This window comes from Schistocerca americana, chromosome 1 (assembly GCF_021461395.2).
Source record: "Schistocerca americana isolate TAMUIC-IGC-003095 chromosome 1, iqSchAmer2.1, whole genome shotgun sequence".
Taxonomy (NCBI): domain Eukaryota; kingdom Metazoa; phylum Arthropoda; class Insecta; order Orthoptera; family Acrididae; genus Schistocerca; species Schistocerca americana.
Window position 1 is genome coordinate 983,923,821 of NC_060119.1, and position 14,420 is coordinate 983,938,240.

Genomic DNA, 14,420 nt, shown 5'->3' on the forward strand with positions numbered 1-14,420 from the left:
GCAGTATAGTTCGTAAGTGTCATTCATTAGTTAATAATTAAAAATCGCAAAAGAAGAGTTTAATTTTGTGTCCTCTTATAGCGTTATCTTTACTTACATGGCGTCCAGTTGCCGAAGTTGGACCAATGCCCTTTTCCTAATTTGGACCAGTCCAGTTTAGGAGGCACTCATAACAAATAATATTTAAGCGTATTTTTACAGTAAGTAACCGGTACCGGTAATGTTTGTAGGTTTTCAACATGGCAAAAATTTTACAATAAGTAATAGATACGGATAATCTGTTTAGGTTTCCAAGGTGGAAAAAAGGGTAATGTACGGGTAAATGAACAGAAGATGAGCTGAAGTTCGCCGTGGCAGCATACAGGGACGGTGACTATGGACTTAACGAGTGTGCTCGTGTAGATGGAGTACCCAAAGCTACAATAAAGAGAAATGCTGATAATAAAAACACATTCTGAAATGAAGTTACGTTGTTCGGTAGACAATCAATTTTTACTACTGATATGGAAAAAGTTTTCGCAGATCACATCCTTTATTTAAAGAGAGTGCTTTTGGATTTACTATCAAAGATGTTCGTAAACTAGCATTCGACATAGCAGGGAAATACGAAATACCTCGTTCTTTCCACAGAGAAAAGGAAATGGTGGGGAAAAAGTGGTTTTATTCATTTATGAGGCGAAATCCACAGCTTTACCTTCGTCAGCCAGAAGCAACATCAATGGCCAGAGCAAAAGAGTTAAATAGAGAGAATGTGAATCATTTCTTCGATCTCCTTGAGAAAACAGTCGATGCGAATAGAATTACAATTAACAATACATTTGACGTCGACGAATCTGAATTGAAAATGGTTCAAAAAAGGCAACAAAGAGTCATCTCGCAAAAAGGAAAGCACTAAGTGGGATCTACCACAAGCAGGGAGCGAGAGTTAACGCCACAGTTGTTTGTGCTGTTAACGTTGCTGGACTACCATTATACTGTGTTCAAACGTAAGAGGAGGCAACAAGAGCTTAAAATCGATGCCCCACTAGGAAGTGTAGTTGACATCTCAGACACTGGCTAAATAAATCCGGAGTTGTTCGTGTCGTGGCTCAAACATTTCAAAACCACGTGAAGTGCAGCAAGGATTCGCCTGTGCTCCTGCTATATGAGGTCATACAGCAGAAATCTAGATAGAGGCCGCTGAGTACGCTCGCTGTAATGGTATTATGTTGCAATTACGTGGGTACACTAACCACAGGCTGCTATCACTTGATGTTTCGTTTTTTGCCCCTTTTTAAACCTACATCACTCAAGCCCAGGACAAATGATTACGTGAAGACATAGGTAAAACTATAACAGAGTTTCAGGTATCTGGACTGTTGAATGAAGCCTATGGCGGAGCAGCAACAGTTAAAATAGCGGAAATTGCCTTCCGCTCTGCAGGAATTTGGCCTGTGAATAAGAATGTGTTTTCATATCTTTTTCACCAGCTGACTGCTTGAAAAGTGATGATAAATTTGTAGAGAAACCTAGTTCTACGAACATTAGAGAGGAATCTTCTACAGAAGGCATTTCAAGTGATGACGTGCGTAGACCTACGACACTGACAAAGAAGTTCAAGAAGTTTATGAACAAGGTGTCACCAACTCCAGATTAATTCAACAAGCCTGCTATTCGAGGTAGAGGGAAAACACAGAATGCCACTGTAATCACTAGCAGTCCTTATAAGCAACAATTGGAACAGTCGGAGGGTGAAGTAAAGAAACAAAAAGCTGCTGATACAGCTTTATATCCCAAGGAACAGAAGACAAACAGCGCTGTTGGAGGCTCAAGCTGATTCTGTGTTTTGTGTAAGAAGATTGAAGGAGATAATATCATACAGTGTGTGGAGTGTAACTTATGGGCTCATACATGAAGCGCCAATGTGAAGCCCATCATAAGGAATTTTTTTCTGCTACATTTCAATGAGACTTCAACGTAACTTGCCTTTCTTAATCCCAGTTAATAGAAATTATTAGTATACTCCACTGTGCGAAGTTTTCTTATACTTTTCTGTGCAACGCGATTTTATTCTTGGCTTTGATTTGAAGCGATTATAGCTATGAGTACTAAAATTATTTCAGTGATTTGCTAATATAAATATTTTAATGATGATGAATAGTTCAATACTCTTTGTTTGTATGACATGGCCTTAGTACATAAATAAAATGTTTGTTTAATAAATATGTTGAACTGAAACTTTATCTAAAATGTTACCATTCTTATTTACCTTTTACTCAATGTTTTACCGTCTGGTCTAATTTACGCAACTGAAGGTCCAAAAGAAGCAACTGGTTTCCTAATTCGGACCATTTACAGATTTCTAAATTATGATATCTATTTATGCTGTGTGTTTATTCAAAATATAATACCACCTGATGAAAGTGTGCAACATGTAGCTTTTTGTTTCAATTAGATTCATAATAAAGACTTGGGGTAGCAGAATAAAAAAGCGGTCCAATATAGGCAACCATCCCCCATGTTGAAACTCTTTGTGCTAAGCTGGCTCAAAGGAAAAAGCACTTCCCGCGAGAGACAAAAACGTTTATTGGAAGAGTGCTACCCCCCGAGATACGCACAGGCGTATTATAAACGTGCAACAAGCGAAATTCTCTTCGAAACACGCTATGTTTTTTTGAGAAATTTTTGCTGAAACAGCCTCCCGAATATTGACTCTGAAACGACATGCTTAACAGCAACTGATCTGACGTTCACAATGAACCTCTGTGTACCCCCTTGCATCCTCACAGTATTTTGCATTACCTAAAAGCGAATGTGGTGCACACTGTAACCATAATCGAATAAAGTTTCCCAACTCCACTTCTGTTCAATGAGGAACCCGTCTTTTTTATGGTGCTAAAAACATTATCTAATTATTTCCTCTTGTCCTGTCTGCACCTCTTGTTTCTTTTACTTTTGACGATATTCATCGGTGCTTTATATTTAACTATATCAACAGCGTACCAATGTAATCGAATGAAACATTTATAGGCAAATTTTGTTTGCCTCTTTAATAAAAATCCAATCATTGAACTACCTGTTCTGATTTGCTTCTCTGCGTTTCAATTATGAGGCTTCGTGAATCATTTGCAATCGCTCAACTTCAAATTTATTGATCTGCAGTGTCGTATTCATATTTATCACTTTTTTCATATGAAAATTGTGAAGGCCATATTACTAGCATCCAAGGAACGTTACGGGATTTCCTTTCCTCATTCAAAAATATTGGGAATTTATCAACGACTTTTTCATCAATAAATTGAAATTGTTTCGTTTTTTGTCATCCTTTGCATCCCGAAGAAAGAAATCAATCTGTAAAACTACTTTTGGTGCGTCGGTGACAGGTTATCTGTACCTTATAGTAGTCTGCAGAACTGTTTGTAAATACTTAACCGAATACAAGGTATAACTGTCATTTAGTGCAAGAAGTGTGAAAATAATTCGGAGAAGAGTCTTTTAAAAACATGTTTCCTCTGCGTTATGAATGAGGTATTCTCATCACATTGCTTAATTTCGCTGTAGGCAACGCGTTGGTCTAACACGTGGCAATATGGAGATCATCGAGCTACAAGCGTCGACAGCGACCCCGGTTAGTTTAGGCTGCTAATGAAGGAAAATAAACATGAAAATCAGTGACGCAGAACTGTTAATTTTCAACCAGAATAATCGAATTAGCACCGACACTGCGGACGTCTGGAAGCGCGGGCTAACGACGCACCTTTGCTCCTTGAGGTGGGTCCGCCGGTATTTATTTGGAGCCAGCGGATGCTCAGCATGCACTGTCCATTAAATATCCTTGTATAGGCGTCACTGTTAATTACCGATGCAAATGAAGCGGAGGCGGCATTTGGTTGTGATGAACGAGCGCGCAGGACCTCATTGGTCAATGTAACCATCAGCGCTAACAACGAGGGGCACAATTCTCCGCTGCATCTTCCATGACGAAACAGGAACCTGCTTCAACGATGTATCTACATAGTCAATTCTGCGGTGAGCGTGCAAATGCGTACAGAACAGGTAGGCGTCAACAGGCTACCCCATGATGCAATCGTCTGCTTATTAATTAAGACCTATCTAGGCTTCCCAGTAGTACTTCTGAACGTTAGTGAAACTACAAACATGTTTTTGTCGAGGGTATGTCTGTCATGTTCAAAGAATTCCGGCATTTTTTATAAGAGAAGTTGCTCAGGTACTTGAACAACAAGAAATTACCACGAGAAACTCGAGGACTGTATCGAAACTAATGCAAATCCACACATACTGTATTTAGTAACTAAAGCAGTTCATTCGACGTATGCGTACAGTTGGTGTCGCTTTTCATACATATGAACTTGTCACTCAAAAACGTTTCGATTAAAACTGATACAATAACGTCATCGCTGAACACTAACCTGTAGAGTTTGCTTGTGTCCCACTGCGCTGTTTGTCATTAGAGGTGATTTCCCCTCCCGTAAATTTTCCATACAGCTATGCACACTGATCTCGTCAATAATGTCACGTCTGCACTCTATCATTTTATATGGATTTCAGACAGTTTGCACCAACCTTTCGGCAAGATGTCAATGACAGAACATTAATGCATGGAATTCATTATTCATCTAACGGAAGAAAAGTTCTGAAACGTCTGTATAGAATAAAACAAAGAAATTAAATTAGAGATGAATGTTCCGTCGACAACTACGTCATTAGAAAGGAGGACACGCTTGAACTGTTTCATGGATAGGGAATGAAATCGGCCTTGCCGTTTGAAAGGGCTTTGCTTGGATATATTTTGTGAAATCGCGGAAAATCAAAATCAGGGTGGTGGGACGCGGAAATAACATATAAAGCAAGTTGCCAATCATTGCACCACTTCGAAAGCCGGCCAGTGTGGCCGTGCGGTTCTAGGCGCTACAGTCTGGAACCGCGCGACCGCTACGGTCGCAGGTTCCAATCCTGCCTAGGGCATGGATGTGTGTGATGTCCTTAGGTTAGTTAGGTTTAAGTAGTTCTACGTTCTAGGGGACTGATGACCTCAGAAATTAAGTCTCATGGTGCTCATAGCCATTTGAACCACTTCGAAATGTTTTAACGTGATTTCATATAATACCGTTTCCTCTCCTGTAACAGTGCATTGATGCTTGCTGTGACTTCTTCGTTTGACAGGCGTCTCCTGTAAACGACATTACATAGTTTTCGTTTCAGTTTACGTAAGTCTGTGTGTAAGTACGGCCGACTTTTTTATTGTAGTCGAAACGAAGATAGTCACCCAGTGAGTCTGAGAGTCTCTCATACCGCACTTCCCGCACAGAAGAAACTGCAGTTGTTCATAATACAGAAACAAGTAATGCCCTTTACGTGTCGCTAAAGGCATGTGTAAAGTATTTAGCGTTTCCGTTCCCTGAGGATGTGTAGTGCATTATGATTCTAGATTGTCACTAGTTTTAGGCAGGCTTTATCGTTAGTTTCAGCTCTCAACATACTAGTCTGTAGACTACAGTCCCACTGCATACTTCTAATTGTGTTTCCTTTCCCCTCAGCCTCTACTGTTCCTTATTCAATTTTAAATTTATATTCATATTCAAAAGTTAATAACGAAAGTAATTTTCGCATACTACGTCACTGCCAAATAACATAGCTCGATGAAGAAATGACACATTTATCACACCGAAGTCACCGCTATACAGGGTGGTCCATTGATAGCGACCGGGCCAAATATCTCACGAAATAAGCATCAAACAAAAAAACTACAAAGAACGAAACTCGTCTAGCTTGAAGGGGGAAACCAGATGGCGCTATGGTTGGCCCGCTAGATGGCTCTGCCATAGGTCAAACGGATATCAACTGCGTTTTTTTTTTTTTTTAAATAGGAACCCCCATTTTTTGTTACATATTCGTGTAGTACGTACAGAAATATGAATGTTTCAGTTGTACCACTTTTTTCGCTTTGTGATAGATGAAGCGGTAATAGTCACAATCGTATAAGTACGTGGTATCATGAAACATTCCGCCAGTGCGGACGGTATTTGCTTCGTGATACATTACCTGTGTTAAAATGGACCGTTTACCAATTGCGGAAAATGTCGATATCGTGTTGATGTATGGCTATCGCGATCAAAATGCCCTACGGGCGTGTGCTATGCATGCTGCTCGGTATCCTGGACGACATCATCCAAGTGTCCGGACCGTTCACTGGATGGTTACGTTATTTAAGGAAACGGGAAGTGTTCAGCCATATGTGAAACGTCAATCACGACCTACAACAAATGATGATGCCCAAGTAGGTGTTTTAGCTGCTGTCGCGACTAATCCGCACATCAGTAGCATACAAATTGCGCGAGAATCGGGAATCTCAAAAACGTCGGTGTCGAGAATGCTACATCAACATCGATTGCACCCGTACCATATTTCTATGCACCAGGAATTGCATGGCGACGACTTTGAACGTCGTGTACAGTTCCGCCACTGGGCGCAAGAGACATTACGGCACGATGACAGACTTTTTGCACGCGTTCTATTTAGCAACGAAGCGTCATCACCAACAGCGGTAACGTAAACCGGCATAATATGCACTATTGGGCAACAGAAAATCCCCGATGGCTGCGACAAATGGAACATCAGCGACCTTAGCGGGTTAATGTATGGTGCGGCATTATGGGAGGAAGGATAATTGGCCCCCATTTTATCGATGGCAATCTAAATGGTGCATTGTATGCTGATTTCCTACGTAATGTTCTACCGATGTTACTACAAGACGTTTCACTGCACGACAGAATGGCGATGTACTTCCAACATGATGGATGTCCGGCACATAGCTCGCGTGTGATTGAAGCGGTATTGAATAGCATATTTCATGACAGCTGGATTGGTCGTCGAAGCACCATACCACGGCCTTCACGTTCGCCGGATCTGACGTCCCCGGATTTCTTTCTGTGTCGAAAGTTGAAGAATATTTGCCATCGTGATCCACCGACAACGGCTGACAACATGCATCAGCGCATTGTCAATGCATGTGCGAACATTACGGAAGGCGAACTATTCGCTGTTGAAAGGAATATCGTTACACGTACTGCCAAATGCATTGCGGTTGACGGACATCATTTTGAGAATTTATTGCATTAATGTGGTATTTACAGGTAATCACGCTGTAACAGCATGCGTTCTCAGAAATGATAAGTTCACAAAGGTACATGTATCACATTGGAACAACAGAAATAAAATGTTCAAACGTACCTACGTTCTGTATTTTAATTTAAAAAACCTACCTGTTACCAACTGTTCGTCTAAAATTGTGAGCCATATTTTTGTGACTATTACAGCGCCATCTATCACAAAGAGAAAGAAGTGGTCCAACAAAAACATTTATATTTCTTTACGTACTACATGAATATGTAATAAAAATGGGGGTTCCTACTTTAATAAACGCAGTTGATATTCATTTGACCTATGGCAGTGCCATCTAGCGGGCCAACTATAGCGCTATCTTGCTTCCCCCTTCAAGCTAGACGAGTTTCGTTCTTTGTGGTTTTTTCGTTTGATGCTTATTTCGTGAGATATTTGGCCCAGTCACTAACAATGGACCACTCTGTATATGATGGTTCCCAGAACATTACAAAAGGCGGGACATGATTTTTAATACAGTATCACCCAGGACGGAAATGCATGGTCTGGAATGTGCTCCTTTGATGATTAGATTAGATTAGATTAATACTAGTTCCACGGATCATGAATACTATATTTCATAATGATGTTGAACGAGTCAAATTTTCCAATACATGACATAATTGAGTTAATTTAACAACATAATTAAATTAATATAACAACTTTTTTATTTTTTGTTTTTTTTAATTTTTTTATAATTTTTTGTTTGGTTTTTTTCATTTTTTTCTTAATTTATATCTAAAAATTCCTCTATGGAGTAGAAGCACTTGTCATTCAGAAATTCTTTTAATTTCTTCTTAAATACTTGTTGGTTATCTGTCAGACTTTTGATACTATTTGGTAATTGACCTAAGGCTTTAGTGGCTGTATAATTCACCACTTTCTGGGGCAAAGTTAGATTTAATCTTGAATAATGAAGATCATCCTTTCTCCTAGTATTGTAGTTATGCACACTGCTATTACTTTTGAATTGGGTTTGGTTGTTAATAACAAATTTCATAAGAGAGTATATATACTGAGAAGCTACTATGAATATCCCTAGATCCTTAAATAAATGTCTGCAGGATGATCTTGGGTGGACTCCAGCTATTATTCTGATTACATGCTTTTGTGCTACAAATACTTTATTCCTCAGTGATGAATTACCCCAAAATATGATGCCATATGCAAGCACTGAGTGAAAATAGGCGTAGTAAGCTAATTTACTAAGATGTTTATCACCAAAATTTGCAATGACCCTTATTGCGTAAGTAGCTGAACTCAAACGTTTCTGCAGATCATCAATGTGTTTCTTCCAATTTAACCTCTCATCAATGGACACACCTACAAATTTTGAATATTCTACCATAGCTATATGCTTCTGATTAAGGTCTATATTTATTAATGGCGTCATACCATTTACTGTATGGAACTGTATGTACTGTGTCTTATCAAAATTCAGTGAGAGTCCATTAACAAGGAACCACTTAGTAATTTTCTGAATGACATTATTGACAGTTTCATCAGTTAATTCTTGTTTGTCAGGTGTGATTACTATGCTTGTATCATCAGCAAAGAGAACCAAGTTTGCCTCTTCATGAATATAGAATGGCAAGTCATTAATATATATTAAGAACAACAAAGGACCCAAGACCGACCCTTGTGGAACCCCATTCTTGATGGCTCCCCAGTTTGAGGAATGTGCTGACCTTTGCATATTATGAGAACTGCTTATTTCAACTTTCTGCACTCTTCCAGTTAGGTACGAATTAAACCATTTGTGCACTGTCCCACTCATGCCACAGTACGTGAGCTTTTCCAGCAGAATTTCATGATTTACACAATCAAAAGCCTTTGAGAGGTCACAATTGGTAAGGAGTTCTTGTGGGAGGGCTACCCACTCGTCCACCAGCACGTCTGGTAGCTGCCGGATGGTCGTTGGTGCATGTGCAAGTGCTACGGTACATCTCCTCAGAGCATCCCACACGTGCTCAATGGGAGTGGTATCGGGGTAACGGATAGACCACTCCATTCGCCGAATATCCACTCGGTCCAGGAGATCCCCCGTCTGTGCAGTTCGTTGCGGTCGCTTATTGTCATACATAAAAACGAGATCAGGACCGAACGCATCCATGAAAAGACTACATTGGGAAGAAATACAGTGTCCCAATAACGCTGACCTGGTGAGTGTGCCGTGTTCAAATATCAGGAAGTCAGTATGCTCATGCAACATTATTCCTCCCCACACCATAAAACCAGCACCCTCGAAACGGTCACGTTCGACAGTGTTCCTGGGTGCATTAAGTACCCTCATATGGCGAGAAGTGGAAACACGTAATGCACTCAGGAATATTGTTGAACATGACCGTTTTGATGGTCCACATGTCACGGTGTGGCGAGGCATAATGTTGTATGGGCGTACTGACCTCCAAATCTTTGTACACGCTATATTCATCAGTCAACGTTATTGTGACACTGTTCTCCTTCCATGTGTGTTTCTTTTCAGGAGTGCGTTAGGTTCTGATTTCAGTCTTGTGAGTGACAAGGCGCGGCCACATCGAAATGCGTAGGAAAGGAGAGGATATTCGGCGAGTGGACTGGCTGTCCCATTCCCGTGGCTTAAATGCAATCGAGCACCTGTGGGATGCGTTGGGTACAAGTACTGCGGGACATCCACATGTATCAACGACCGTGTAGTAGTTGTCAAACCCGGCGGAGGAACGGAACGCCCTACCACAAGAACTCCTTACCAACCTTTTGTCCAGCGTGGGAGTACGTCACAGGGCATGCAATGCCGTCTGTGGTGGCCACACAGACTGTTAAGAGCAATGTCCCACCTTCTTTAACGTCCAAGGGAACAACGTAAGTCGCGGTAACCTCAATGTAATTATTGTATTTGAATAAAAGTATCAACTCTGTTCGTCTCAGCGCGAATTTCTTTCAGTTACCTTCTGTACTATTCTGTAGCAGTTCTTTCTATGTATGGCCCAAGTTTCATCGATCTATGTTACTTGGCAGTGAAGCATCACGCGAAAGTTACTTTTTTCCTTTGTTTCTTACACCAATGTACTTTTTTCATTTTTTCCTCGTGTTATAAAGCAGTTCTTTGTATCATACGCTTCAGTCTTTACTTTGATCTATAAAGGCCGTAAATGTTCCTTTACCTGACATTTAATTTGACCAACAAAGATTTTCACCAACTGTAATTCTCTGCGATTCCTTATGTGACACTGTACTTCCTCTGTTAATTCTTATTGTTCGTTTACATGTTACTATCCATTACGTTATTCGCTGCTTTGGGTGTTCGAGTTAATGCATGGACCCCCCCCCCCCCCCCCCCAAAAAAAAAAGAAAATAAATAAATCTCTTCGCAGTGATTAGATAGTATTCATTTCATAAGTTTCCTCCTTCAATATTAGACGTTGCAGTCAAGTTGTACGACGAAAAATAGAATGAAGGTTCCTCTAGAACGCATTTGAGTAGTATACCTACCGTACTGGTCACTTACCTGCCGTACTAGTCACTTTACGCGTTGTGTACTCTACCTGTTGAAGAGCAGTGACACATCTTTTTCCTAATATGAATATCTTAACGTATGTGACCTTTTTTTCAAAAACGCGCCTTTTAAAGCAAAAAAGAATTGTATACATATATCCTCTTTAGAATGATTGCTGATATAACTTGTTGCAAATGTTTGTGATTATTACGAAATTGTTTACTTTTACTATTTATTTTTATGTCGTAGTTTCTATTATGTGCCAATCTACAATTTTACAACAGTTCATAATAAACTTACAAAATTTGTGGATACATTTGCGGAAATAGACAAATTTACAACACAATTCATAATTACGTTTCAAAAAATCCGTCATTAATGTCAGTACATTCCTGTCCACCCAAGAGAATATGCCGCGTTGATTGCCTTTGTGTACGTTCTCTTATGATAGGAGGTACAAGTGATGCGGTCTAACACTTCATCCCATCTTCGTTCTGAACATGTTATTCCTTCACACAAAATCATAAACGAAGGTGTAGCGGTGACTGGTTTCGAGTTTATAATGCTCATATACTGACATTGCAGTTCACTGTTAAACGAAGTGCGACTGAGATAATGTTTCACAAGTGTGGTAAAATATCAAGGGCCTCCATTAAACTGGAAGAACATTACATTCCGTAAAGATAATTGAACGTCCTCTTGTTGTTAAACTAACATAAAAAATACATCAAACTGTCTTTTCATGGGAATCGAGTGCTGTTTAGGGAAAAAATAGGTGAATATGAGATGTACTCCTTTAGAAAATCGCTCTGAATAAAATAGTTGTCTAATCAACCTGTTTGCTTCGAATGACCATCCTGTCACCACGTGGAATACTGAAATTTCCTCCTGCAACATCGTGTATTACTTCGACCAAGATGATTTCTTTTCTTTTTAATCAAAGTGTAATGTCCAGCTTATTTTCTTTTTTAAATATTATTGTTGGTCTCTTATAGTTACTTACTTTTTCTCTTTATAACGCTGCAGCTTTTTGTACCAATGACTTCTTTCTCTGCTGCTATTTTGCCCTAGTATGTAAAACACCAATCTTAAGTCTAAAGTTATATTTTACCTGAACAGCATACAGTTTTACCTAGTACCTTCGTTCTTCTCTGATACTGTTGCGTTTTACTCACTCCTTTTCTTCCCTCAAAGTTTTCTAACAATATCAACGCATTGCTGCTGTTGCAGTTGGATACATAGCTTTTTGTCATATCAGTATTACGGACTCTGAAAGCTACTGTGGTTCAGTGCATCACAGATAATGGTAATAACCAAGTTTCCATAATACTGAGAGAGTTTTCGCTTTATGCGCTCGTGTAACTGCTGGTTGCCTTATTTCCCTTGTTCTGAATGCAGTGGAGTTATTTTTGCTTCTGTCACAGTTGTGTGCGGCTCTCTGTCCCGTTAAGCATTGCATCGTTGTGTACGGTACTTTGCTAACATAGATGTTGGGCAGCTTATTCTACTTTACATAGGCCTATATCACATATGATCTTCACGTTCGACTCATCCTTCATGACTAAGTAATAAGGGTCAGATTTACCTTCCCCTCCACATCAGTGCCCTTATTTAGGTCAAAAAAGTGAACTGACAACATAAGCAAGGAAGAATAAAAATGTTACTGTGTTCTACCTTTCTAATTAAAATTCTGCTGTGGTAGTTCCTAGGTTTCTGGAAATTTAGTATTAGCCCTTCAGTAAAAACAGTAAGTTTCACACTACTGTGCACAGTTGGCGTTTTGCTGCAATACTTTCCGCAGATGGCAACCAAGAACAGAAAAATGGCGACATATATGTAATATCAACATTCGGTAAAAGAAATATCGATATTCAGTCAACGATATTCTAATGTTTAGGCGTCGACAACATCGCTGCCTTTGACCGTCGTACCGCGCTTTCATAATTATTTTTTGTTATACGCTTTTATTGAATATTGAATGTCATTATTTTATAACTGTTTTCAGACATTGTGCAATACAAACTCAAGAAAAGAGAGATTCATTACGAATTCCAAGCATCATACTGATGTGTGACGCTTCAACTCATATATTGTTCTTAATTAATTTCCTGGTTCAAATGGCTCTGAGCACTATGGGACATAACTAAAAAAAATGGTTCTGAGCACTATGGGACTTAACATCTGTGGTCATCAGTCCCCTAGACTTAGAACTACTTAAACCTAACTAACCTAAGGACATCACACACATCCATGCCCGAGCCAGGATTCGAACCTGCGACCGTAGCAGTCGTGCGGTTCCGGACTGAGCGCCTAGAACCGCTCGGCCACTACGGCCGGCTATGGGACTTAACTGCTGTGGTCATCAGTCCCATAGAACTTAGAATTACTTAAACCTAACTAACCTACGGACATCACACCCATCCATGCCCGAGCCAGGATTCGAACCTGCGACCGTAGCGGTCGCGCGGTTCCGGACTGTAGCGCCTAGAACCGCCCTGCCACTCCTGCCGGCTTTGATTTCCTGGCAGTCACACATATTCGAATCTATTATTCGGTAAAAACGTTGAAGAACTATGTTATTTCCAGATAGTTGGACCTACTCATTCGATATAACCCTTTCTGCCTGAGCCCACTGCGTCGTGACGGCCACTGTTGTTGTTGTTGTTGTTGTTGGATCTTGCCCACTCGTCGCTTATAGTGTGCCTAGGGGATACAGTGTTCTCGGAATGCTATACAGCAGTTCAAGAAAATAACATTAGTAGTTTTATTTCTATAAAGCAAATGACAATACTTAACTTTGAGATTTACAAGTAGTAGTCACAAACGAGGGGCGACATGCAATATAATTTAGAGTCATTGGCTACGTGTAATATTCCTGTAAGTTAACACACGTCACTAATACTGCTCGGCGAATCCTGTCCACTGTTGTCTGTACACTGAGCCCATCTGCGCGGCCGAGGCTGGCGCTTATATTCACTTCTTGCAGGGGGCGCACCTGGCGCGACTCGGTTCTTGTCAGCGGCTATTGGCTGACGTTTCCTCATCAACTTCTCTGGTCTTCCGTTCTTCGTCTCCGTTCCGGCGCTTGTGGTTAGGCCAGAACATTCCTCCCTCACAAATCGACGGACGGTCGTCGTGTATGGGTGCGACTACGGCGGGGGCTGCAGAAGTGTGGGCGCCTCGACGGGCCGGAAGCTGTGGCTGCAGGGGACGTCAAGCTTCCGGCTGTACCCCGCCATCCGGCCTGCACTCTGGCAGAAACGTCCCCTGGAAAACGACCAGAAGGGTACGCGTCCACCTTCGGCTGCCATGAGCCAGATGAAGAAGCGGCGAGTGCCGCTGTGCGGGCGGGTCCAGGTCTATCGGTAGGACGAGAGGAGGCGGATAAGGCGAAGGCTCCGTCTCCATGGGATTGTCCCGCGGTGTCGTGATGACACCCTCGGGCGGCAGCTGTGGCCGCACTGTCCTCTGGACCAGTGAATCTGGGAGAAGAGAGACAGAAGCGAAGTTGAGTTTGATGGCAGCGCTGCAAACCATCAGGACTTGAAAGAAGAGACATGCAAGCGCCTAGTCGACGGACGATCTCGCCTCGCGCCCACAGTCTGATGTCACTAAAAACCCTGTAAAAGACAATAACATGCGGCGCGAAACGATACTTGCGTCTTCCTTCGGCGCCGGTTGCTGAGGAGGGTGGAACAGGTGGAGCAGCGAGCGATAGCGGCGGCCGTGAAACAATTCCGCCGGCGATGGTCCATCTCGTGGGTGGGAACGATACGAGGCGAGAAAC

The 14,420-nt window shown here is 41.2% G+C and overlaps 1 long non-coding RNA gene across 1 annotated transcript in view; it reads right to left on the reverse strand.

Annotated features, from left to right (window-relative positions):
- Nucleotides 1-13,458: 13,458 nt before the first annotated feature.
- Nucleotides 13,459-14,420, reverse strand: part of LOC124548500 — a 277,718-nt gene continuing 276,756 nt past the window's right edge. Inside the window, exon 3 of the long non-coding RNA XR_006967701.1 lies at nt 13,459-14,115. This is a non-coding gene — a long non-coding RNA (uncharacterized LOC124548500). The remainder of the gene's footprint in view (nt 14,116-14,420) is intronic.